Below are 25073 nucleotides of genomic sequence, written 5' to 3' on the forward strand. Positions count from 1 at the left end.
GGAAGCCAGTATCCTTTCATCAAAAAGAATAACATAGAACTTGGGAAAAACTTGTTCAGGAAACTCTAAAACACATGAAATTTTAAAAAACCGGTAAGTTAGTAAGTACAAGCATTTAGAACAATGTCAACCACTTACCAAACTGTGTAAAAGTTTGCTATTATTATTTTTGAACTTAATGAAGGTTAATAAAAGTTTTATATTGTAGGGAAGAACAGCAATCTATATAATTGTTAAGAAATGTCAGAGAAAAATTTTAATATTGATAAGTAGCCAGAACCTTATCACTCCTAAATCTCCAACAACGGATAAAAGCACTTTGAGAAAGTACCGCAAAGCATTAATTTGTTTGAATTATACACACTGGGTAATTTGAGATTTAGGCTATTCTGGTGCTATCAAGTAGTATGTGGTGGTTGACAGCTCACAAGTAAGATTGCCCGCATGTGAATCTTGGCTCCGCCATTCATTAACTGTGCAACTTTGGACAACTTACTTAAATTCCCTAAGATTCACGGGTTTTGGAAATAATAAAAACACTAGTCTTACAGGGTTTTGGATGAAAATGAGATAATACATATAATGTGCCTGGTACACAGTGAATATTCAATAAACATAACTATCACTTTTTATTATGAATTTGGCTGTTTAAAACTAGAAAAATTACTCATTGGAAGGACATACAAGAAGAAACTTTTTTTAAAAGAAAAAGAAAAAATATGTATTGGCTTAATTTAGCAGCCTGAACAAAATCAGCTGACATATCTACATGCCTTTAGTATAAAGTTAGCAAACTTAGCAAGGTAAGAAAAATAAAAAGGTTGACCTTCATATAACAGAATTATTGAACTGCCACAAACAAGATAGCACTAAAGGATATCAAAAAGACAAAACTTGGTGTCATTTATGAGGGAAAATTGAGAGAAAAAGACAAGTTAATAAAAGATAGTGGGAGACGGAACTAACATTTATTTATTGAATGCCTAATACTGGCCTAATATTTTACATGTTATTGTTTAAATCCAACTAATCTTTAGAATTTGGGAAATGGGTATTACCTTCATATCACAGAAAGAAAGAAAAGAAAGGAAGGAAGGAAGGAAGGAAGGAAAGAAAGAAAGGAAAGGAAAAGAAAGGAAAGGAAAGGAAAGGAAAGGAAAAAGGAAAAGGAAAAGGAAAAGGAAAAGGAAAGGAATTGAAGCTCAGAGAAGTAACTTGTCCTAAATCACTAAGCTAATAAAACCATATTTGGGATTGAAACCAGGTCACTTTGATTCTAAATGCTATTTCCAGTATACTCTAATGTCTGCCTTAAAAAGGAGGAGTTAGGCTGGAAGACAAAAGAAGCATCTGAAAATCAGGTCTTCTTTGTTTAGTTTTATAAATATAAAATAATAGCTATAATGGCAAATGACCTTAAACTCTTTTTTTTTTTTTTTGTGATGGAGTCTCGCTCTGTCACCCAGGCTGGAGTGCAGTGGTGCAATCTCGACTCACTGCAACCTCCGCCTCCCAGGTTCAAGCAATTCTCCTGCCTCAGCCTCCCAAGTAGCTGGGACTACAGATGCCCGCCACCACACCCAGCTAATTTTTTTGTGTTTTTAGTAGAGACGGGGTTTCACCATATTGGCCAGGCTGGTCTCGAACTCCTGACCTTGTGATCTGCCGGCTTCGGCCTCCCAAAGTGCTAGGATTACAGGCATGAGCCACTGCGCCCGGCTGGCGTCAAACTCTTTAAGACATAATCAAGACTAGAATGAGTGAAACTTCATGCCTGGGTATCCGGATTACACATTAAACACCATGAATCTGTTTTTCTTGAAGCAAGCTAGTTTAGGTAAATTTCTTTTGTTGAACTTTTTTGTCTCAAGGTTCAATATTTCCTTAGCCAGCAACAACCCTTCCAGTGGCAGTGAAACAAGGGAAAGGACAGAAGCCAAGTCAGAGTAGTAAAAACATATCTGCCTAAACAATGGCAGAAATATATGGCTATACTTTCTAATTTACTTTGTAAACCAATATACTCTGTAGTATTCATTCCTAAACTAAACTGAGAATGTGGGTGAGTTTAGAGAGAGAATATCCTTTCACTTTCTGGAAATTAATACTTTACTTAAAGATTGAAAGTGAAGAAACCAGGAAAGAGGAGAAATCTAGAAAGATCCTTGGATTTCAGTGAACCTTACCAAAAAGTGAAATCAAGGTTGGGGAAAAATGTGAGGGCCACTGAGGAATTAAAATTTCCAGTTTAGTCACCTATGTGTATTTGTTCTGAGCAAATCCAAAGTTCTGTGGCATAGTAGAATTAGCTATTTATTCTAAATAAGTAGAAAACTGATGATTTTAAATAACAAATCATAAATGAGGAGTTCAAAGTCCCTGGTGCCTTTCAAAGATTTATAATATTCAAGTAAATAAGAATAACTGAAAGAAAATTGGCAATTTGCAGTTGTCTCAATTAGTCAACTAGCACGATCTCAAATTTTCAACAGCAATTTAATGCCTTCTCCTTTTTCCCCACACAGAGCCAAGGTGGAATATTTTTTATTTCAATTTTTTAATTTTTAATTTTTTTTGTAGATGGTACAAGTTTTATCACAACAGAAACAACTATACTTGTTGCTCCTGAGAATTTTAGGTGACTACAGATATGCTTTTCTTTCTTTCTTTCTCTCTCTCTCTCTTTCTTTCTTTTCTTTCCTTCTTTCTTTTGAGACAGGGTCTCACTTTGTCACCCAGGCTGGAGTGCAGTGGCACAATCTGGGCTTGCTGCAACCTCCTCCCGCCAGGCTCAAGCTGTCCTCCCACCTCAGCCTCCCAAGTAGCTGTGACCCCAGTTGTACGCCACTATGTTGCCCAGCCTAGCCTCAAGTAATCTTCTTGCCTCAGCCTCCCAAAGTACCAAAGTGCTGGGATTATAGGCATGAGCCACCATGCCTAGTCTTAAAGTTTTTTTGAATGTCTTGATGAGAAGTATAAAATATTCTGAAGTTTGATGAATTACGTTGAGAGGTGAATTAGAGTTCCATAGCAAATATTACATAGGTGATAATGCAGAATAGTTTATCAATGATTAACTAAAACGCTAAATACTTCTATAACATTAATTTGTCAGACATAACATTGATATAATTTGTGCTAAATATACAAGACAACATAAACAGACATACTCCAGCCTGGCCAACATGGTGAAACCCTGTCTCTACTAAAAATACAAAAATTAGCCAGGAGTGGTGGCACACGCCTGTAGTCCCAGCTACTTGGGAGGCTGAGGTAGCAGAATTGCTTGAACCTGGAAGGCAGAGGTTGCAGAGCAAGACTCTGTCTCAAACAAAACAAAACAAAACAAAACAAAACAAAACAAAACCAAACCCAGACATAATCACTTTAACATCTCACTCAATCTCTGAGCTTTAAAACAAAGTCCCAGATACAAGACCACTAAGTCAAACCTAAGTCATTAAATGAGTCTGTAATTGTTTAAGATTGGTTTTAGTATGGAGTTCTGCTATGATTTGAATGTTTGTGTCCCCTCCAAAATTAGTATGTTGAAACTTAATTGCCAATATTAAGAGGTAGACCCTTTTGGAGGTAATTATGTCAGGAGGGCAGAACTCTTATGAATGGAGTGGGCTGAAGGGAACTAGCTAGACCCCTTTTGTCTTTCCATCCCTTCCGCCACGTGAGGACACAGCATCAAGGCACCATCTTGGAAGCAGAGACCAGATCCTCACTAAACATCTTGATTGGTACTTTCAACTTTTATTTAAAATGTTGGTGACTGAGCCAGGTATGGTGGCTCATGCCTGTAATCTCAGCTACTCAGGAGGCTGAGGTGAGAGAAGTGCTTGAGCCCAGGAGTTCGAGATTGTAGCGAACTACAATGGCACCACTGCATTCCAGCCCAGGTGACAGAAGGAGACTCTGTCTCTAAAAGAACAAAAAATGTAGTGCCTGGACTGAAGCACTTCTCTCCATAAAAAGGACATAGAGAGTAATCAAAGAAAACTGGTATGACATTATTTTAAAAAGGTATTGACTGTGATTATTGGTGTATCTCAAAGAATATCAGCCCTTTCTATACTAGGCTCAGAAATGTCTTTTCACAATTCTTTGCAAAAACAAATCTATAGTATCTATGCCAAGATGCTAGCATCAATCTGTAATAGAATACACTAGCTTGTGCTCAAATAAATGTGACTATGGACCCACATACAACTATTATATATGTTCTTTCTCAGAGACTAAAAATGAGTATTACTGAATACTTCTGTGTATATTATAGAGTTTCAGATACTACATTTATGCTCAGTGTACTAGGCTAGGGGTTGACATATTTTTTTTCTGTAAAGGGTCTGATAATAAATATTTCAGGCTTTTTGAGGCATATAGTTTCTGCAGTTACTCAGTTCTACCTGTTGAAAGGCAACTAAGTGTGCATGGCTGTGTTCCAACAGAACTTTATGAAAAAAATATATCTGTCAGCAGGCCAAATTTGGTCATAGTTTACTTACCTCTGTAGTATGCCAACATAAAAGCAAATGGAATCACACCACAAAAAAGGCACCCTGGTGGAAGCAGTTATGCTATGTGTATCAGTTATGCTATGTATATATGTTTTCTTCCGTATTAGTCTGTAACAGCTATAAACTCCAATAACAAACTTACCTAAATTGCTTCCTGATGAATCATGTACTGGTTAGCCGATAGGATCTATAATGCTCCTATTCTGATGTGACAGTTGGAACATGCTTCCAACCTGATCAATAAATGCTTCAAAAGGCGTTAAATTTGACAGTGGTGGAAGATAGTGTGGTCTCACAAAGAAATTACCAAAGCAATGCTATGGTACCAAAGAATCTCTCCTTCTACACTGGAAACACTAAATGTTCTCAAGTTATATTTAAGTGATAAGAAAGAAAGAACCCTAGCAAAGGACAGAAATTTAAGTATGCTATAAAATGCAGGCCTGGTAGACATTTTTAACCTCTAAGTGATTTTTTTTTTTAACTTTTATGCCCATATATACTTTTTAAAAAAATACCATATAGGTCCAGTGTGGTGGCTCATGCCTGTAATCCCAACGCTTCAGGAGACTGAAGCACGCGGATTGCTTGAACCCAGGAGTTCAAGGTTACAGTGAGCTATGATAGTGCCACTGCACTAAAGCTTGAGTATCAGAGCAAAAAGAACCCCAAAAAGAAAAAAAAATACTAAACAATACTATTTTAATTTGTAGTTCAGGTTGGTATTCCACCCTCCTAGGCTGAGTTTACCCTTTATTGTAAATATTAAGGGTATTACAAAATCACAATTAAAAGTATATTATTTTATGTATGTAACTGAAATATATAGTATTTAAGATTGTGATTGGACATCTAAGGCTAACTGGCTGGCCACGTGTCTCACACCTGTAATCCCAGCACTTTGGGAGGCCGAGTCAGGCGGATCACGAGGTCAGGAGATTGAGACCATCCTGGCCAACATGGTGAAACCCTGTCTCTACCAAAATACAAAAAAAAAATTAGCCGGGTGTGGTGGCGTGTGCCTGTAGTCCCAGCTACTTGGGAGGCTGAGGCAGAGGAATCACTTGAACCCAGGAGGCAGAGGTTGCAGTGAGCCGAGATCGCGCCACTGCACTCCAGCCTGGCAACAGAGCGAGACTCCATCTCAAAAAAAAGAAAAGAAAAGAAAAGAAAAGAAAAGAAATCTAAGTCTAGCTGTTCTCAGAGGTCTAGGGGAAGGAAAGGTAAATTTTATTTTCTTAGAAACAAAGAAACTATAGATGACAACTTTTTTTTTTTTTTTGGACAGGGTCTCGCTCTGTGGCTCAGGTTGGAGTGCAGTGGTGCAATCTTGGCTCACTGCAACCTCTGCCTGCCAGGCTCAAGTGATTCTCCTGCCTCAGCCTCCCAAGTAGCTGGGATTACAGATGAGAGGCACACCACTACGCCTGGCTGATTTTTGTATTTTTAGTAGAGACAGGGTTTCACCATGTTCGCCAGGCTCGTCTTGAACTCCTAACCTCAAATGATCCGTCCACTTCAGCCTCCCAAAAGTGTTGGGATTACAGGTGTTAGCTACCACAATCGGCCCAACCTTCTATCTTAACATGAAGTTTGTAGTTGTTTATGAAGCAGAGAGATTTTTCTTAAGTTAGGACATGGGTTATTTTGACCTATTGAAACATTTTTTTGTTTTGTTTTGTTTTGTTTTTTTGAGACAGAGTCTCACTCTGTCACCAGGCTGGAGTGCAGTGTGGCACGATCTCGGCTCACTGCAACCTCCGCCTCCCAGGTTCAAGAGATTCTCCTGCCTTAGCCTCGTGAGTAGCTGGGACTACAGGCATGCGCCACCACACCTGGCTAGTTTTGGTATTTTTTTTAGTAGAGACTGGGTTTTACCATATTGGCCAGGACAGTCTTGATCTCATGACCTCGTGATGTGCCTGCCTCAGCCCCCCAAAGTGCTGGGATTACAGGTGTGAGCCACCGCGCCCGGCCGAAACGTTTTTAAAAAACCTTTCTCCTCAGCAGCTGCCTGCTATCCTACATATGTCAGATCTTTGTCATGTTTGAAAATATTAAAAAGAAAAAAGGGGCCGGGCGCGGTGGCCCACGCCTGTAATCGCAGCACTTTGGGAGGCCAAGGCGGGAGGATCATTGAGATCAGGAGTTCAAGACCAGGCTGGCCAACATGGTGAAACCCCATTTCTACTAAAAATATAAAAATCATTGGGGCGTGGTGGCGGGCAGCTGTAATCGTAGCTACTCAGGAGGCTGAGGCACAAGAATCGCTTGAACCAGGGAGGCGGAGGTTGCAGTGAGCCAAGATCGCTCCACTGCACTCCAACCTGGGCGATAGAGCGAGACTCTGTGTGTGTGGGCGGGGGGGGGGGGGGGGGGAAGAAAAAAGAAAACAAAGTGGAGGTACAACTTATAGTGTGCTGATCTACGAGGGGGACGGAGCTCGGCAATGGATAAGACACTGCCTGGGAGTCATAACAATTAGGTTTTAGTCAAGTTTGCCATTAAGTGGTTACCTGGTGTTGAGTGGGTTTCTCCAACTCGGTGGACCTCAGTTTCCTTCCTTCTCCTTAAAATGAGGAGAATGCGCTTGACTAGCTGCTCTCAAACCCCTCTTCCAGCTCTACTATGCTGACATGTCAAGCTACCCACTATCGACACACTCATTCTCACAACTGAGTCGTGTGAAAAGCGTGGCGAGGGCTTACCAGTCATGGCCCTCACCCCATCTGTGGTCCTAGCTCAAGGCCTAAAGGGGGTTCCTCCCTCATGTTCCCCCCTAGATCTCCCCAACTCGGGATGGAGAAAGGTGCTCCTAGCCGTGATCGCGCCACCTCACTCAAGCCCAAGCGACGGAGCGAGACCCTGTCTCAAGAGAGAGGAAGAAGGGTGCTCCCATTCCTACAAGCCCCCCAATTCTCCTGCTCCCTCCTTCTCTCACCCGAGGGTCAGGGTGTTCATTTACCCTAACCCTATCTTTTCCCTAAGGCTCCAGCTGACACCGACTCCCACATACACTCGGATTCCCTCAGACCCCGAGGGACTCCTGACTTCCTTTCACTGAGCCCTTGAGGAGCGCGCGCCGTGCCTCCGGAGCAGTCTCCGCGGCTCCAGGCTTTGGCCTCCCCGATCCCCAAAAGAAGCTACGGTTCTGACGCGCTACATTGAAGAACTATCCCAGGTGACAGCCGGCTTCGCCCCAACCTCAACCCTTCCCGCCGCCTTCCCTCGGATACCTCCCCACCTACCCGAGAGGCGAGTATGCTAGACGTGGGAACGTGATCTACCTGAGCAGGCCAAGCCTTCAACCTCGGAGAACTAGACGAGAAGATGAAGACTCCCTTCCCAAATTCTCACAATTTGCGACCGCGGGACTCCCAGTCCAAACAGGAAGCGGCAACAGACTAGGCCGCGGGGGCCGGCGGGGGTTGGAGTTCTGAATGCGCCAAGCCGGCGGTCGCTGTCAAACCTCTCGCCGCTACGGACTACAACTCCCAGAGGGCTCTGCGACGGCCAGCACGCCCATCACCGCAGGGCCCAGCCCCAAGGCTTCAGGAGACTGAGCAGCCGGCCCGCCTAGGTAGGCAAGTCTGATCGGAACTGCAACCCGGAGTTTGCTCCAGTTCCTTGTCCCGGCTGGGGGCCGGGAGGGATAGTAGAAGGAATGCGATCTCTTGCCATTCATAGAGCCCCGGAGGCCACGTGAGAAAACGCTGATGCGGCACCTCCATCGAGGGATCACCCCTCTTTTGGGCTTTCCTGGCGCGTGTTGTGTGATCTAGTTACGTCCTTGGACCCTACAGACGCAAAGGGAAGCTGGTTTGAAAAAACTGCTGAGTTGGCATGCTCCCTCCGTCGTCTAGATATTTGGGTTTGTTTTTTAAAACTGTGTTTGCAAGTTAGTCTCTAGGCTAAAAGCGGCTTTACAAGGATTTTAGAGGCCCACCCCACATACCCAGCAATTTTCCCCAAAACCTCCCCAAGTAAACATACAGTCTAAGTAAAATTATTGTGTTTGTTATGAAAATCAGTTCAAGGTCAGTCCCTGAAAAGCATGTGGCAACCCTAAGCTCTTCTTACAAAGGAAGCCAGTAGCTCTTTTTGTTTCTTTTTCTTTTTTCTGTTTAAACCAGAAGAAAACAGTGTCTGTAATGCCAGACAAAAACTCAAAATATAGGCCGGCTCCGTGGCTTATACCTGTAATCCCAGCATTTTGGGAGGTTGAGGTGGGAGAATCAGTTGAGGCCACTTGAGTTGGAGACCCCATCTCTACAAAAGAATTCAAAAAATTAACTAGGGAGGGTGGCACCTGCCTGTAGTCACGCTTACTTGGGAGGCTGAGGCAGGAGGATCGTTTGAGGCCAGGAGTTAAGGCGGCAGTGAGCTGTGATGGTGCCACTGCACTGTAGCCTGGATGACAGAGCAAGACCCTGTCTCAAAAACAAAACGAAACAAAACAAAAAACCTAAATTTGAAAATTCAAATTTAGACTGGGTACGGTGGCTTACACCTGTAATTGCAGCACTTTCGGAGGCTGAGGAGGGCAGATCACAAGGTCAGGAGTTTGAGATCAGCCTGACCAACATGGTGAAACCCGTCTCTACTAAAAATACAAAAATTAGCCAGGCATGGTGGCGTGTGCCTGTAATCCCAGCTACTCTGGAGGCTGAGGCAGAAGAATCGGTTGAACCTAGGAGGCAGAGGTTGCAATGGGCTGAGTTTGTGCCACTGCACTCCGGCATGGGAGACAGAATAAAAATTCAAATTTAACAAATAGCTAACATTGAATGCCAAGAATTTTACGTGTATATCTTTTTAAGTCTTTACCACAGTTCTGGAAATGATAATATCTCTTTAAGTCTTTATCACAGCTCTAGAAATGTATATTTTTCCTGTCTTACAGATACGGAAATAGTCCCAGAGAATTTAAGTGCCTTGTACAATGCCAAACAACTACTAAGTGGCAGAGGATCTGGAATTCATGCTAAGATCTTATCCCAAAGCCTGTGTGCTCTCAAACATTGCATCTGTTATGGAGGGCTTGACAAATGCAAGGCAAACGATTTAATGAATGTTGTCTTTAAGGGAGATAAAAGTTGTTTTGCTGATGGTATTATTGTTCAAAAACTTTTTGAACTGCTCTTTGGCCCTGCCTTCAAGTCAGGGCCAGTCAAGTAACACAAGTCAGTAATACATTCTTTTGGTAGTTTCAGTGATAGCAAGCTTTCTTTTTTCTCTGCATTCCAGGCTGAGAAAATAATTTCAAGCAAGGCTGGGAAACACAAAAGTAAATAGTATGAAATTATGTCAGCAAAAAATGGGAAACAAGTAGGGAACTAAAAAATGAATAAGCTGGCAAAACTGTCAGAAGCACCTTTTTTGGAAACTCTGAAACTGATTTAAAAAAAAAAAAAAAAAAAAAAAAAAAAACACCTCACAAAAGCCAGGAGAACATGTAATGAAGAAAAAACTGCTGAATTTTTGTAAGAGAGTTCTGTGGTCATCTACTCTTCAAGCTGGCAGTGGCCTTTAAGATGGCAGCCACATTCCTGGTGTGGGTTGCTAGCTCCAGAGGGAGCACTATGGACCTTATCCTCAAGGAATTGTAGGTGTGTTTTGACCTCTCTGATGGTTTCCTGAAGGTTCAACTCAAGGGCTTGCCTTTGTTTCACCTGCCTCAGAGCTTCCTCAGGGCTCAGGCAGCTTCCCAGGCAGTGTTTGTCAAAAACATTAGAGGCAAACAGCCAGTGTCACAGAAAGCATGGTATGAAAGCCAGGGCAAGCAATAAACAGACAAAAATCCTGGGAAGGAAGAGGCTGGAGAAGGAGATACTTGGGGGAGTAAGGGCTTTGGAAAGCTTCATTTTTTTCCGGGGAATCTAGAAGGCCATCGGCATGCCCTGGTCTGGATGCATACTCAGAAAAAACCTAAGAACACCGTAAACTCTCACCTCTGACTGACCTTTAGCCTTCATGCAAGCAGGAAGTGAAGGCTAAGGCGGCATTGTAAACTACTTATTTGAGCATTGAAGGGGTGCTGCAACACAGCTAATTGGCAAAGACTGGGAGTGTTTTCTCGCATTTTGGGCTTTTATCTTTTTATTTTTTGGTTCCAGACTTTTAATAAAAGAAATAAACAACAATAACAAACCCTGGTAGGGAGTGGGAGGAACAGATACCCAGAATTATCACATTATAAAAAAAACGTCCAATTTTCAACAACAAAAAATTATGCAGCATGCAAAGAAACAAGAAGGTATGGCTTATTTACAAGGAAAAAATTTTTAAAGAACATTCCTTTGGGAAGCCCAGACATTGTCAATTGCCTTCAGTATGCTCAAAGAACAAAGAAAATAATAGACAATAACTAAAGGAAACCAGGAAAAGTGAATTGTTCAATAAATAGAGGTTACTGTTAAAGAGGTAGAAATTATAAAAAGAAACCAAATAGAGTTGCTGCAGTTGAAAAGCACAATAGTTGAAATATAATGTTCACTGGAGGGGTTCAATAGTGGATTTGAGCAGGCAGAAGAAAGATTGGGGAATTTGAAGATATATCAAGAGTATACAGTTTGAGGAACAGAAAGAAAAAATAAGAAAAATGAATAAGACCTGTAAGGATTGTGGGACACCATCAAGCAAACATTTGCATAGTGGGAATTCCAAAAGGAGAGGAGAAAAGAAAGGAGTGTAAAGAATATTTGAAGATATAATAGCTGAAAAATTACCAAATTTAATGAAAGACAGGAATCTACACATCTAAGAAGCTCAATGAACTTCAGGGCGGATAAACTGAAAGGGATCTACACCAAGACAAATTGTGATTAAATTGTTAAAAGACAAAAACAAAGAATTTTGACAACAGCAAGAGAGAAATGACTGGTCATGTATAAGGAATCTTCATTAAGAGTAACAGTAGACTTATCATCAGAAACCATGGAGCTCAGAAGGCAGTGGAATGACATAAGTGCTGCGAATAAAAGCCAAAAAAGAATCATGAATCTGGCAAAAGTATCCTTAAAAAAATGAAGGAGAAATAAATATGTTCCTAGAACAACAAAAAAGGAGGGAGTTCATAACTACAAGGAATACTAAAGGAAGTCCTTCAGCCTGAAAAGAGGCTAGGAGAGAGTAACTCAAAGCCATATGAAGAAATAGAGAACATCAGTAAAGATAACTACATAGGTGAAATTAAAAGTAAGTAGTTTTCTATTTTTGGGTTTGTAATTCCTCTTTTTTAAGAAAAAGGATTTAAAAAATAAATGCATAAAAGAATAATTATAAATCTGTATTAACAAGCACATAATATATAAAGATGTAATTTTAGACAGTGCTGCCCTAATAGTTGAAGAATTCAACACCTTGTATTCCATAAAGGCCCAGATAGAAGATCAACAAAAAAGTTGAAGTCTCAAACAACACATAAACCAACTAGCTCTAACAGACATTTATATGACACCACCGCCTCCCAAGAACAGCAAAGTGTATGATATGGTTTGGCTCTGTGTCTCCACCCATATCTCATCTTGAATTGTACTCCTATAGTTCTCACGTGTTTTGGGAGGGACCTGGTGGGAGATAATTGAATCATGGGAGCAGTTTTCCCCATACTGTTCTTGTGGTAGTAAGTCTCATGAGATCTGATGGTTTTATAAGGGGTTTCTACTTTCGCTTCTCTCTCATTCTCTCTTTGCCTGCCATCATCCACATGAGATGTGACTTGCTCCTCCTTGCCTTCTGCCATGATTATGAGGCCTCCCCAGCAATGTGGAACTGTAAGTCCAATTAAACCTCTTTCTTTTGTAAATTGCCCAGTCACAGATATGTCTATATCAGCAGTGTGAAAATGAACTCAATACAGTAAATTGGCACCAGTGGAGTGGGGCGCTGCTGAAAAGATACCTGAAAATGTGGAAGCAACTTTGGAACTGGGTAACAGGCAGAGGCTGGAACAGTTTGGAGGGCTCAGAAGAAGACAGGAAAATGTGGGAAAGTTTGGAACTTCCTAGAGACTTGTTGAATGGTTTTAACCAAAAGCCTGATAGCGATATGGACATAAGGTCCAGGCTGAGGTGGTCTCAGATGGAGATGAGGAACTTGTTGGGAACTGGAGCGAAGGTGACTTTTGTTATGTTTTAGCAAAGAGACCGGTGGCATTTTGACCCTGCCATAGAGATTTGTGGAACTTTGAACTTGAGAGAGATGATTTAGGGTATCTGGCAGAAGAAATTTCTAAGCAGCAAAGCATTCGAGAGGTGACTTGGATGCTGTTAAAAGCATTCAGTTTTATAAGGGAAGCAGAGCACAAAAGTTTGGAAAATTTGTAGCCTGACAATGCAATGGAAAAGAAAATCCCATTTTCTGAGGAGAAATTCAAACTGGCTGCAGACATTTGCATAAGTAACAAGGAGCAGAATGTTAATCCCCAAGACAATGGGGAAAATGTATCCAGGGCATGTCAGAGGCCTTCATGGCAGCCCTTCCCATCACAGGCCCAAGGCCTTGGAGAAAATAGTTTTGTGGGCCAGGCCCAGGGTCCCCATGCTGTGTGCAGTATAGGGACTTGGTGCCCTGCATCCCAGCCACTCCTTCTGGAGCGGTGACTAAAAGGGGCCAAGGTACAGCTCAGGCTGTGGCTTCAGCGGGTGGAAACCCCAAGCCTTGGCAGCTTCCACGTGGTACTGAGCCTGCGGGTGCACAGATGTCAAATATTGAGGTTTGGGAACCTCTACCTAGATTTCAGAGGATGTATGGAAACACCTGGATGCCCAGGCAAAAGTTTGCTGCAGGGGTGGGGGTGCTCATGTAGAACCTCTGCCAAGGCAGTGTGGAAGGGAAATGTGGAGTGGGAGCCCCCACACAGACTCCCTACTGGGGCGCTGCCTAGTGGAGCTGTGAGAGGAGAGCTACCATCTTCCAGACCCCAGAATGGTAGATCCACTGACAGCTTGCATCATGTGCCTGAAAAAGCCACAGACACTCAATGCCAGACCATGAAAGCAGCTGGGAGGAAGGCTGTACCCTGAAAAGCCACAGGGGTGGAGCTGCCCAAGACTATGGGAACCTACCTCTTGCATCAGCATGACCTAGATGTGAGACATGGAGTCAAAGGAGATAATTTTGGACCTTTAAAATTTGACTTCCCTGCTGGATTTTGAACTTTCATGGGGCCTGTGGCCCCTTTGTTTTGGCCAATTTCTTCCATGTGGAACAGCTGTATTTACCCAATGCTTGCACCCCCATTGTATGTAGGAAGTAACTAACTTGCTTTTGATTTTATAGGCTCATAGGTGGAAGGGACTTGCCTTGTCTCAGATGAGACTTTTATTTTTTTTAAGATAGTGTCTCACTCTGTCATCCAGGCTGGAGTGCAGTGGCATGATCTCAGCTCACTGCTGCAACCTCCACCTCCTGGTCTTAAGTGATTCTTCTGCCTCAGCTTCCTGAGTAGCTGGAAATACAGGTGCCCACCACTACACCTGGCTAATTTTTGTATTTTTAGTAGAGATAGGGTTTCACCTTGTTGGTCAGGCTGGTCTTGAACTCCTGACCTCAGGTGATCCCCCCACCTCAGCCTCCCAAAGTGCTGGGATTAGAGACGTGAGCCACCGCGCCCAGCCAAACACCCCAATTTGAAGAGAAAAGACAACTAACAGAGAGACCAGTTCTAAGATGCCCAGATGTTTGAATTAGTAGACAGAGATTTTAAAGTAGCTATTTAAACTAAGTCAAGGATGGAAAGGGAAATAAGATCACAATGATGAAAAAGTAGGAAATATTAGCAGAGAACTAAAAACCAGATGTATATACACATACAAAAAATCCCTGAAAATTTTAATATCTGAACTTTAAAATTCACCTTTTTAGTGAATAGGCTTAACAACAGAATGGAAGTGACAGAAAAGAGTCAGTAAACTTGCAGATAAATCAACAGAAATTATATAATCTGAACAACAGTGAAGTAAATAGTTGGAAAAAATAGCCTCAGGGACCCTTTTGATATGGGACAATATCAAAAGTTCGAACATAAATGAAATTATTTTCCTAGAAAATGAGGAGAGAGAGAATATTTGAAGAAATAAAAACTGGGAAATTCCCCTAATGTTGTGAAAAATAAAACATCAGATTCAAGAAGGTTAAGGAAACACAATAAGATTAATTGGGGGGACAGCCGGGGCCTGTGGCTCATGCCTGTAATCCCAGCACTTTGGGAGGCTGAGGCGGGTGGATCACCTGAGGTCAGGAGTTCGAAACCAGCCTGGCCCACATGGTGAAACCCCATACAACCTAATACAAAAAATTGGCCGGGCATGATGGTGCATGTCTGTAATCCCAGCTACTCAGAAGGCTGAGACAGGAGAATCACTTGAACCCAGGAGGCAGAGGTTGCAGTGAGACAAGATTGCACCACTGCACTACAGCCTGGGTGACAGAGTGAGACTCTGTCTCAAATAAATAAATAAATAAAAATAAAAGCTGGAAAATTCCCCTAATGTTGTGAAAAATAAAACTTCAGATTCAAGAAGGTTAATGAAACACGGTAAGTTTAATTGGGGGGACAGTGGGGGCCCTATGGCTCACACCTGTAATCCCAGCACTTTGGGAAGCCGAGGTGGGTGGATTACTTGAGGCCAGCAGCTCGAGACCAGCCTGGCCAACATGGTGAAACCCCATCTCTACTAAAAATACAAAAATTAACGAGGCCTGGTGGCGCACAACTGTAGTCCCAGCTACTCGGGAGGCTGAGGCAGGAGAATTGCTTGAACCCGGGAGACAGAGGTTGCAGTGAGCCAAGATTGCACCACTGCATTCCAGCCTGAGCAATAGAGCAAGACTCTGCCTAAACAAATAAAATAAAATAAAATAAAATAGAATAAAATAAAATGTAAATTAATTTTAAAAAAAGATTAATAGAGGGAAAAATTTGAGTGCCACACTTTTTCTCCAATCATTTCCTTCCTCTAACAAAATCTACCTGTTTAATGGTAATTTTTGTCTGACTAAGCAGGCATAGAGTTTTTTTTTTTGTTTTTTTTTTGGTTTTTTTTTTTTTAGCAATATAGGTTGTAAAAATATAAAAGTATAAAATATAAGTTGTAAAAAACTTTATGCCTGCTTGTTAAGAGGAAAATTCGTATTTATTTAGCAATAAATATAAGTTGTAAAAAACTCTGTGTGTAAAAAACTCTGTGCCTGCTTAGTTGGACAAAACTCAGTCCCCAAGTCTGCCCCGCACCTCACCACACCAGTTTGAGTTGATTTAGACACCCTAATCTACTACAAGTGAATTGGAATGACATGGTCTCTTTCAAGAAGGAACTAATATTCAAGTCAAGGAGAAACACAATAATAATAACAATTAAAAGTGAACATTTTATTTAATAAATAGATGTTATGGTAAGTTCTGTTACATAAGTAAACTGGGTGCCATTGTACAGTATAATGCTTTGAGGGTACTACTTTAAATCAAAAAGTCAGAAAAGGATACTGGAGTAGTTTAGATGAGAGGTGATAACCACTAAACTACATTAGTGACAGTGGGGAACAGATAAATGAGCATTCAACGTATAAGATATTAGCATATTCAAGATAGAGAAAAGCAAGGTAGAATTGACAGATTTTACTACCTGAATGTGGGGAGTGATGGATATTGAGGAGTAAAGAATAGGATTCCCAGGTTTGGGGCTTGCACAAGTCTATGAATGGTAGTATCCTTCATTGAGATTGAGAATAAAGAGGGTAAACATTGGGAGGAGAGGTTGAGAGGATGAATTCAGCATTGGAAATGCTGAGTGAAGAGCAGCTATAAAACATCTGATTGTAGGTATCTAGTGGGCTGCTGGGTGGCAAGATGTGGAACTCTACATTTGAGAGTTACCAACATTGCAAGGGGTCACTGTAGCTTTCTTTAGGGAACTGAGATAGCTACTCTTATTTGCCCAGTAAAAATTTCCCTTTCTTCTGATAGTAGACCCTTCTCCCTTGGTCTTAGCCAGGCCTCGTCATTCTATGTCATCCTCGCATATGGGGAACATGACTCAAAAGGCAAATCAGAGTCTTTCCCTAGAGTTGGTCTGTAGACAGGAAGAGAAAGAAAATTCTTCCCGGAGTTGCTTATTTGTTCACCAGATGGCTAAACTAGATGAACGTGATTCTGGGGCTGACGGTAGTCATCATTTTCACTGCAGCATAAAGAGAACCTGTCTTTAGAACAAAGACATCTCTGCTCAATGCATGGAGATAGAGTGACTAGAGCAGTGGCACTAAGTCTAGAACTGAGGTCTTGGTTCCTATAACTCTGATCTTCATTCTGTATTCTTTCAAGATAAATCTCCTTCACTGTTTTTTTTTTTTTTTTTTTTTTCTTAAAGTGAGTTGAATAAGGTTTGTTACTGTTTGGGAGAAACTCTCAAAGTATGTTTTTCCTCTGCTCTCACGCTACCATGACAACAATCATCAACACAGAAGAAGTCTTCTGTGACCAAGTGTGTGAGGGTTTCTCCCCACCACCAAGCAAGCAATGAATTCTGCAGTGGAGTCCTCCAATCAATTCTGATACTGGAGATAGCAACAGATTCCACAGGCTGAGGACTCAGTGCCCAAGATTGCCCCCAACCTCACCACACCAGTTGCAAGTCCAGGCCTCTGGAACTTCTGGTGGACTAGCTTCGAGTTGGGGTTCCTGTGACCCCCTCTCTGGGTTCAATTAATTTGCTGGAGTGGCTCACAGAACTCAAAGAAACACTTACTTATATGTACTGTTTTATCATGAAGGATATTACAAAGGATACAAATAAAGACATGTATAGGGTGAGGTATAGGGGAAGGGGCATGGAGCTTCAATGTACCCCCTGGGTGCACCACCCTCCAGGAACCTCCACGAACCTCCACATGTGCAGGTATCCAGGAGCTCTCTGATCCCTCTCATTTTGGGTTTTTATGGAGGCTTCATTGCATAGGCATGATTGACAACTGTGTAGAAATGTGACTAGACAAGAAAATATGATTTAAACCCAGCAAGGCTTGTCTTTTCAGACTTTTCTTGGCCTCTCTGTGTTGTATTCTTTCCTCTAAGGTGTGGGGTAGGGCGCTCTCTGGATTAAGGGTCTTTTGACCCGCAATCAGATTACAGTCTTGGCTTGGGCAGGTAAAAGGAAGATGGGAGAAAGAAAGAGAGATTCTATTTCCTAAGGCCTTAAGTGCCCCAACATTATAACAATGACTATGGGAGATAGGGGTCAGGAACCGTGGACAAAAACCAGTATGTATCATAACATCATAGCCACTAAAACTTTGTTTTTGTTTGTTTGAGACAGGATCTCACTCTGTCACCCAGGCTGGAGTGCAGTGGCATGATCACAGCTCACTGCAGCCTCTATCTCCCAGGTGCAAGAGATCCTCCCTACTCAGCTTCCTGACTAGCTGGGATTACGGGTGTACACCACCACAACTGCCTAATTTTTAAATTTTTTGTAGAGACGAGGTCTCCCTATGTTGCTTAGGCTGGTCTCCAACTCCTAACCTCAAGTGACCCCTCTCATCTCAGCCTACAAAAGTGCTGGGATTACTGCAGGTGCCATTGTAGCCAGAGGCCCTAAAACATTTTTGATTAATACACGTGTGCACTGAGAGAAGATAAAATCACTCAAGACAAAGAAAGGATGGGGCCAGGAATTGAGAACAAATTCCAAAAAAAAACCCAACATTTAAGGACTAGGTAGGGATTCCCTATATCTATCACTTATAGATGTTGCCTTATCTGTGTTATCACAGATATCACTTATCTGTGTTGCCCAGGCTGGCCTCAAACTCCTGAGCTCAAGGGATCCTCCTGCCTCAGCTTCCTAATTAGCTGAGATGATAGGTGTGTACTACTGTGCCTGGCAACTCAGTATGTATTTCTTTCTTTTTTTTTAATGATTTTTACAAATATTGTTTATTTTAATGAAGCTGGTACAGACAATGTCCATTTAAAACCCATATCCCAGGCCAAAAAGTACAAATAAAATCAAAAAGAGCAGTGTTCTGTTGTATTCATTTCTGCATGTATAGTTTTATTAATTGCTAATGAAAATTAGAACTTTTCTGGGATCTTCTGACAAGATTTTTAAAAAATCTTAAAATGCCTTTTCTTCAGTGAAGCCATCTTTGGAGTTAGCTACTCTCACCTTATCTGTCATCTTGACTTCAACCTGATATTCCTCTTCTTTTGGTCCAGACCCTCAAATTTTAAAAGTAGCTTCAAGTTAAAGAAAGGTCATTTTTCCACAGTTCAGTTCTCTGAAAAACTTCCATCTCCCACTGAAAGTCACAGTCCAGGAGTGAAGCAATCACATGCTAGAACATCAGGGCCAATTGGAAAGTCATTATGAACACTTGCATTGGTCAATCTTATTTATCACCACAAGCCTGAAAATGCAATGTCCTGAAAAAGGTGGCCTCTCTGTGCACACGTAATTTTTAAAAAGGAGAGGGTAATATGACGAGGACTGAGGCTTGATCACCAAAAATCAGCACAATGAAAACAAACAATAATGAATAATGAGCACTAGAATTCAAATTACCAGATGTTTCAAAGAGATGGGTGCCAGTTTTCAATTCCGTTTTGAACACCACATTACAAAAGAACTATTTTTAAAAATAAAAAAGGATTGAGGGAAAAGAAAAAAAATAAAAATAATATCTAAACTGTTGAATGACCCCCCATTTGTTCCTGATAAACTTCAATCACATCTTCTTCCTCCATTCCCAGTTCTTTTGGAGTATGATTATCAGCAATTCTCTGACTCTCAAAGAGAAACCTGAGTGAATTCATTGGAACGCCCTGTCTTTGACAGTATGATTCTTTGAGTTTCTTGAGATGTGTTGTCATTTTCACTTTGAAGTGAATCTCACTGCTATCCTGTCCAATTACTTTGAGTTTAATATATTCACCTTCCTTCTTATCCCCCAAGTCCTCAGTTAAAGGTTTTGCCTCCTGGTCAGACATGATGACGGTGGTTTCACCCGGGGGTCTCCGCACAGCAGCGGCCTCGGGTAGGCAGAACCTCCCTCAGTATGTATTTCTAAAAGATAAAGACTCTTTTAAGGCCGGGTGCAGTGGCTCATGCCTGTAATCCCAGCACTTTGGGAGGCTGAGGCAGATAGATCCCTTGAGTCCAGGAGTTCAAGAAGAGCCTGGGCAACATGGAGAAACCCTGTTTCTACCAAAAATACAAAAACTAGCTGGGCATGTTGGTGTACACCTGTAGTCCCAGCTACTTGAGAGGCTGAGATGGGAGGATCACCTGAGCCCAGGGAGGTTGAGGCGCAGTGAGATTGCACTATTGCAGTCCAGCCTGGGTGACAGAGTGAGACCCTGTCTCAAAACAACAACAAAAGACTCATCTAAAAAATTATAACCACAATATAATTATCATACTAAAACATTATTTACTTAGTATCATTTAGTATCATGAATTTACAAATTCTTGAATTGTATTGTAATTTAATTCAGTTGGTTTGAGTCAGGATCCAAACAAGATTCACACATTGCAATTAGTTATGTTTCTTATATCCCCTTTAGTCCTAAGTTAACCACCTCTTTTTTACCTTTACATTTTTTTTTAAAGAAACTGAAGTATTTTTTTCCAGTAAAATTTCTTGTAGTCTAGATTTTGCTGATTATATCCTTGCAATGTTATTTAACATTCTCTATTCCCTCTAATTGCTGTAGGCTGGTAGTTAAGTCTGGATAGTTGAACAATTGATCATATTCACACTTGATTTTTTTAAAATCAAGCCTTTATAGATAGTATTTTGTACTTCTATTGTAACACTTTGGGAAGCACACGATTTCTGGGGGTCTTTCTTTTGTGAGATTAAGGCTGTTCAGTGGGCTCAAATATTGTCTATAACAAAGTTCCTCATCTGCTTTTCACCTAATTGTTTCAGCAGCCATTGATGATCATCCACTAGATCAGAAGTTCATGGCACCTTTAGTGTCTGAATAATTTTTTCTCAGTTCCCATAGGTCAAAAGAAGTACCTAACATTTCTGTTTATTAAGTAGTTAGGGTCAAACAAATTAATATTAGGTTGGTGCAAAAGTAATTATGGTTTTTGCTATTACTTTTAACATATGTATTTATGTCCTAATAACTTAGTAGCGACTTTAAAGTATACACATAAATTGAAAGAATAATACTTTAATTTCATCCTTAAATAACCACATTTGCTTACTAATGGGATGTTTATACCTCTTGGGTACCTCATAATTTCTGAAACCTTGAAATCAGGTGGGACACCACTACCCTCATTTCCTGTTCGTAACTAGATTCTGCACAACGCTTTCTTGAGACCATATTTACCACTGAAAACCTGACTGCAAAGATAGGTTAGTCAAAAGAATGTAATTTGCTCTAATGTTGAAACTTTGAATGACCTCAAGCTGGTAGTTCACATGGCTTCTGACAGATGTCACTGTTGTTTCCTCAGAAATTTAAAATACCCTGTGATGTCCCTGTGAGTTTGTAATAGTGCCCTCACAGTTTGGGCACTGGAGGTCATTGGCCATTCTTCTCCTGGACTAGAGCAAGGATTGGCAACCTTTTTCTGTAAACAGCCCAGTGGTAAATATTTTAAGCCCAATAGCCATGTAGTCTCTGTCATAACTACTAAATTCTGCCTTTATGGTGTGAATGCAACCAGTATAGACAATATGCAAACAAATGGGGTGATGGTTGCCATGATTTGAATGCGTGTTACCTCCAAAATTCAGTGGGGCCTTTTTAGGAAGTGATGCTTATGAGAGCTATACCCTCACGAATGTAGTAGGGCATTTATAAAAGGGGCTTGAGAGAGTAGGTTTGCTCTCTTTACTCTTCTGCCATGTGAGGACACAGTGTTCTTTCCCTCCAGAGGATGCAGCAACGAGTTGCCATCTTGGAACTGGAAACTGAGCCCTCACCAGACACTGATCCTGCTGGTGCCTTAATCTTGGACTCCTAGCTTCTAGAACTGTGAGTTTATGTTCTTTATAAATTACCCAGTCTCAGGTATTTTTGTTATAATAAGCACAAACGGGCCAACACAACTGTATTCCAGTTTATTTACAGCCACAGGTGCTGGGCTAGGTTTGTCCTGAGGACCTTGGTTTCCCAATCCCTGGCTTAGAAAATAGAGAGGAATGTTTTGTTTATTAGCTGGAATTCTTCTAAGGAGAAGAATTTTCCCTCAACAGTTTGATTACCCCAAGATAAAGTGTGCTTAGGAAATGTAGTATAAACATTTGCTTCTTTCTTTTTTTGGGGGGGGTGGGAGGACGGAGTCTTGCTCTGTTGCCCAGACTGGAGTGCAGTGGCATGATCTTAGCTCACTTGCAACCACCACCTCCTGGGTTCAAACGATTCTTCTGCCTCAGCCTCCCAAGTAGCTGGGACTACAGGTGCATGCCACCACACCCAGTTAATTTTTGTATTTTTAGTAGAGTCGGGGTTTCAGCATATTGGCCAGGCTGGTCTTGAACTCCTGACCTCGTAATCCACCTGCCTTGGCCTCCCAAAGTGCTGGAATTACAGGCGTGAGCAACTGCACGCGGCCGCTTCTTTCTTTTTACTAGTTTTCAAGATTGGTTGATTCCCTAGCATCCAGCAAAGGTGGCCAATAAGGTATTTGGGTTTTGACTTGGACATTTTTTTGCATCGTTAATGATGAAGTCATAAAATTTTAAAATATCTTTGATATGTTTTGGTCATTTGAAAATATTTTCTTTAATTTGAAATAACTTCAAACTTGTAAAAATTTTGCAAAGATAGCACAAAGAATTCCGATATACTTTTCACCCAGAGTTACCCATTGTTATCATTTTGCCATATTTGTTTTATTATTCTCTCCCTTCTTCACCCCTCCTGGCTTTCTCTCTCTCTCTCTTACAGTTTTTCCTAAACCACGTGAGATTAAGTTGCAGACAATATGCCTCTGCCCTTAAATTCTTCAGTGTATATTTCCTAAAAACAAGGATGTTCACAGTACAGTTATTACAATTAGATCATTTTTTATTGACACAGTGCTCTTATTTAATCTATAAACCTAACTCAAATTTCACCAATTGTTCCAATAGTGTCCTTTTTAGCATTCTTTTTTTCTCATCCAGCATCTAACCCAGGATTAATCATGCATTTAGTCTTCATGTCTCTTTAGGTTCCTTTAATCTGAATTAATTCCTTAGGCTTTCTTTGTCTTGCATGACATTGACATTTTTGAAGAGTATAGGCTATTTGGTAGAATGTCCCTTAATTCGAATCTATAGCAAGTTTCCTCATGATGAGGTTCAAGTTAAACATTTCTGGCAGAAATAGCACATGAGTGTTATAGTGTCTTTCTTATTGCATTATATCTGGAGGCACATGATGCATATTGATCATCATTGATAGCTAGTCTCCAAGTTCTTCAGTGAACTATGTCCCCAGTTTTCATGGCCTTATGTTGTTGCCTCTCCTCGAATCTGGACTGGCCCAATGACTTTCTTTTAACTAATCGAATGTGGCAGATGTGATTGTTTCTTCTTCTACTAGATCTGAAGAGTCCTTGCAGCTTCTGCCTTGGTCTCTTGGAATTTTGTCCTTGCAATGTTTGCTTGGTTGGAATGCTCACTCTGGGGGTAAGCCACCAACATAAGAAGTCTGACTGAGACCACCAACTGTGAGGAAGCCCAAGCTAGCCACTTGGAGAGAGAGAGATGCCTGGCCACCACCCAACTGTTCCAGGTATCCCAGCCACCAGATAGCTCAAGAAAGAAGCCATCTTGAATGTTAAATAAATTGATATCAAACTTTAAGATGAATCAAGTCCCAGCCAACATCTGAATGTAACTCCATGAGAGATCCCAACTGAGCCGCCTCAATCAACAGAACCAAGAAAGATAATAATAAATTGTTTTAAGCCACCAAATTTTGGAGTAGTTTGTTATGCAGCAGTAGATCACCAGAACAGTACTACTAACTTTGGTCACTTGGTTAAGATAGTATCTTCCAGGTTTCTCCACTGTACAGTTATTATTTTTTCTTTATAATTGATAACTAATTCATGAGGAGACACTATATAAGACCTTATTAATGTCCTTTTTTCATCAAACTTTCAGCTGCTAGTTTTAAATAAGCCAGAATCAAATATTAGTATGATAGTTGCAAAATGGTAACTAAAAAACTCTTCTATTAGTTCTTCTACATTTGTTAGCTAGCATTCTGCTGTAAGAAAGAGATTTGCTGGCTGGGAAATCTCTTTGCACCCGGCCTAGCACACGTTCTTATGCTTTGCTGGTTCCCTCTTTTCTTTCCATTTTATTAATTTCGGTTTATCCTTCTAATAAAAATGAGCAAATATGTCTTTGTAGATACAAGCTAGCGTACTGGACACACTACTCTGGTTTTTTTCCAATAATATATCCTGGCAATCACTCCATAGCAGTGTATAGAGATAATCCTCATTTCTTTTAATAACTGCAGAGTATTCCATTGGTAGATGTTTTGCCCTGCTGTTGAGGAAGTTTTTGGTTGTTTTCAGTCTTTAGCTTTTGGTTCTGCAGTGAATAACTTTGTGTAAAATCCTTTTGTGTTTTTTGCCAGTGTATCTCTGAGATAACTTCCAGAAGAAAGTTTGCTGGATCAAAGGGTAAATGCATGTGTAATTTTGCTAGATATTGTCAAATTCCCTTCCCTCAGGGTTATGCCATGGTGCGTTCCCAAGAGCAATGTGAGTGCCTATTACTTTACAGCTTTCTAACAGAGTGCATTATCAAACATTTGCCATTCGAATAGGTGAAAAATTGTTTCTCAGTGTAGTTTTCATTTGCATTGCTCTTAAAACGAAGTTGAGATTTTCTTCATTTATTTAAGGACTATTTGCTTTTCTTCTTCTGTGAACTCTTTGTTTATATCTCTTGCCTATTTTTCTTGAGATTTGTTAATCTTTTTCTTTTTACTTTTAGAAGCTCTCTCCATATTACAGATCTTAATCTTTTTACTGGATGTATGTTGAAAATCTATTTCTCCAGCTTATCATTTGTCTTTTGGCTTTCTTATAGTTATTTTTTGCCATGAAGTTTTATTTTTTAGCCTTTACTTAGTCATATTACATACAATTATTCCTTTGGGATTTTAAATCATAGGTAGAAAAGTTTTTGCAAGGACAGAAGAATTCATCAGTGTTTTCTTCTAGTTTTTGCATAGTATTTTTGTTCTTATATGTGAATTTCTTACTCTGTATAATGTGAGAAACAGGTCAGATTTTGTTTTTTTCCATATGGCTATCTAGTTACATATAGAGTATTTTCATAAAGAAGTGGTCAACGGTGTCACTGACTGCTAAGAGGTCCCCTAGGTTAAAAACTGAAAACTGCCAGTAGGGTAACAAGGAGGTCAATGTGACCTTGCCAGTAGCAGTTTCAATAAAGCAATGAGACAGAAGTCAGATTGCAGTGGATTGAGGATTGAAAGGTGAGGAAGTAGAAGGAACAAGTGTAGATAACTCCTTGTGAGGTCCTAAATTGATAGTCTTTTTATTAGGCACT

General features: G+C 40.8%; 1 protein-coding gene, 1 long non-coding RNA gene and 1 pseudogene across 12 annotated transcripts in view; 1 reads left to right on the forward strand and 2 right to left on the reverse strand.

Moving 5' to 3' along the window:
- Positions 1-7927, reverse strand: part of SLC38A9 (solute carrier family 38 member 9) — an 86761-nt gene extending 78834 nt beyond the window's left edge. For 5 of the 8 annotated variants that reach the window (XR_002522551.1, XM_021939370.1, XM_021939369.1 and 2 more), the window contains exons 1-2: positions 7814-7919; positions 7043-7095 (exon numbers count right to left, since the gene is read on the reverse strand). The gene's annotated coding sequence lies outside the window, so the exon portion shown is untranslated. Of the gene's footprint in view, positions 1-7042; positions 7096-7774 lie in introns of all 8 variants that reach the window. The other 3 variants (XM_021939368.2, XM_009208417.4, XM_009208419.3) reach the window with 2 other exon arrangements.
- Positions 7928-8017: 90 nt separating this feature from the next.
- LOC103885104 lies at positions 8018-23455 on the forward strand. Of its 3 annotated transcripts, none has more exons than XR_001903388.3 (4): positions 8018-8106; positions 9430-11723; positions 21425-21525; positions 23080-23455. It is a non-coding gene; the product is annotated as an uncharacterized LOC103885104 (long non-coding RNA). The 3 variants fall into 3 exon arrangements; XR_001903389.2 differs by lacking the exon at positions 8018-8106 and adding an exon at positions 8113-8397; XR_001903387.3 differs by lacking the exon at positions 8018-8106 and having other exon boundaries at positions 9211-11723.
- Positions 18459-19577, reverse strand: LOC100997340 (annotated as a pseudogene). The gene has a single exon (XR_648001.4). The product of XR_648001.4 is annotated as a small ubiquitin-related modifier 1 pseudogene (transcript).
- Positions 23456-25073: the final 1618 nt, after the last annotated feature.

Source organism: Papio anubis, chromosome 5 (assembly GCF_008728515.1).
Source record: "Papio anubis isolate 15944 chromosome 5, Panubis1.0, whole genome shotgun sequence".
In the NCBI taxonomy this organism is placed as follows: domain Eukaryota; kingdom Metazoa; phylum Chordata; class Mammalia; order Primates; family Cercopithecidae; genus Papio; species Papio anubis.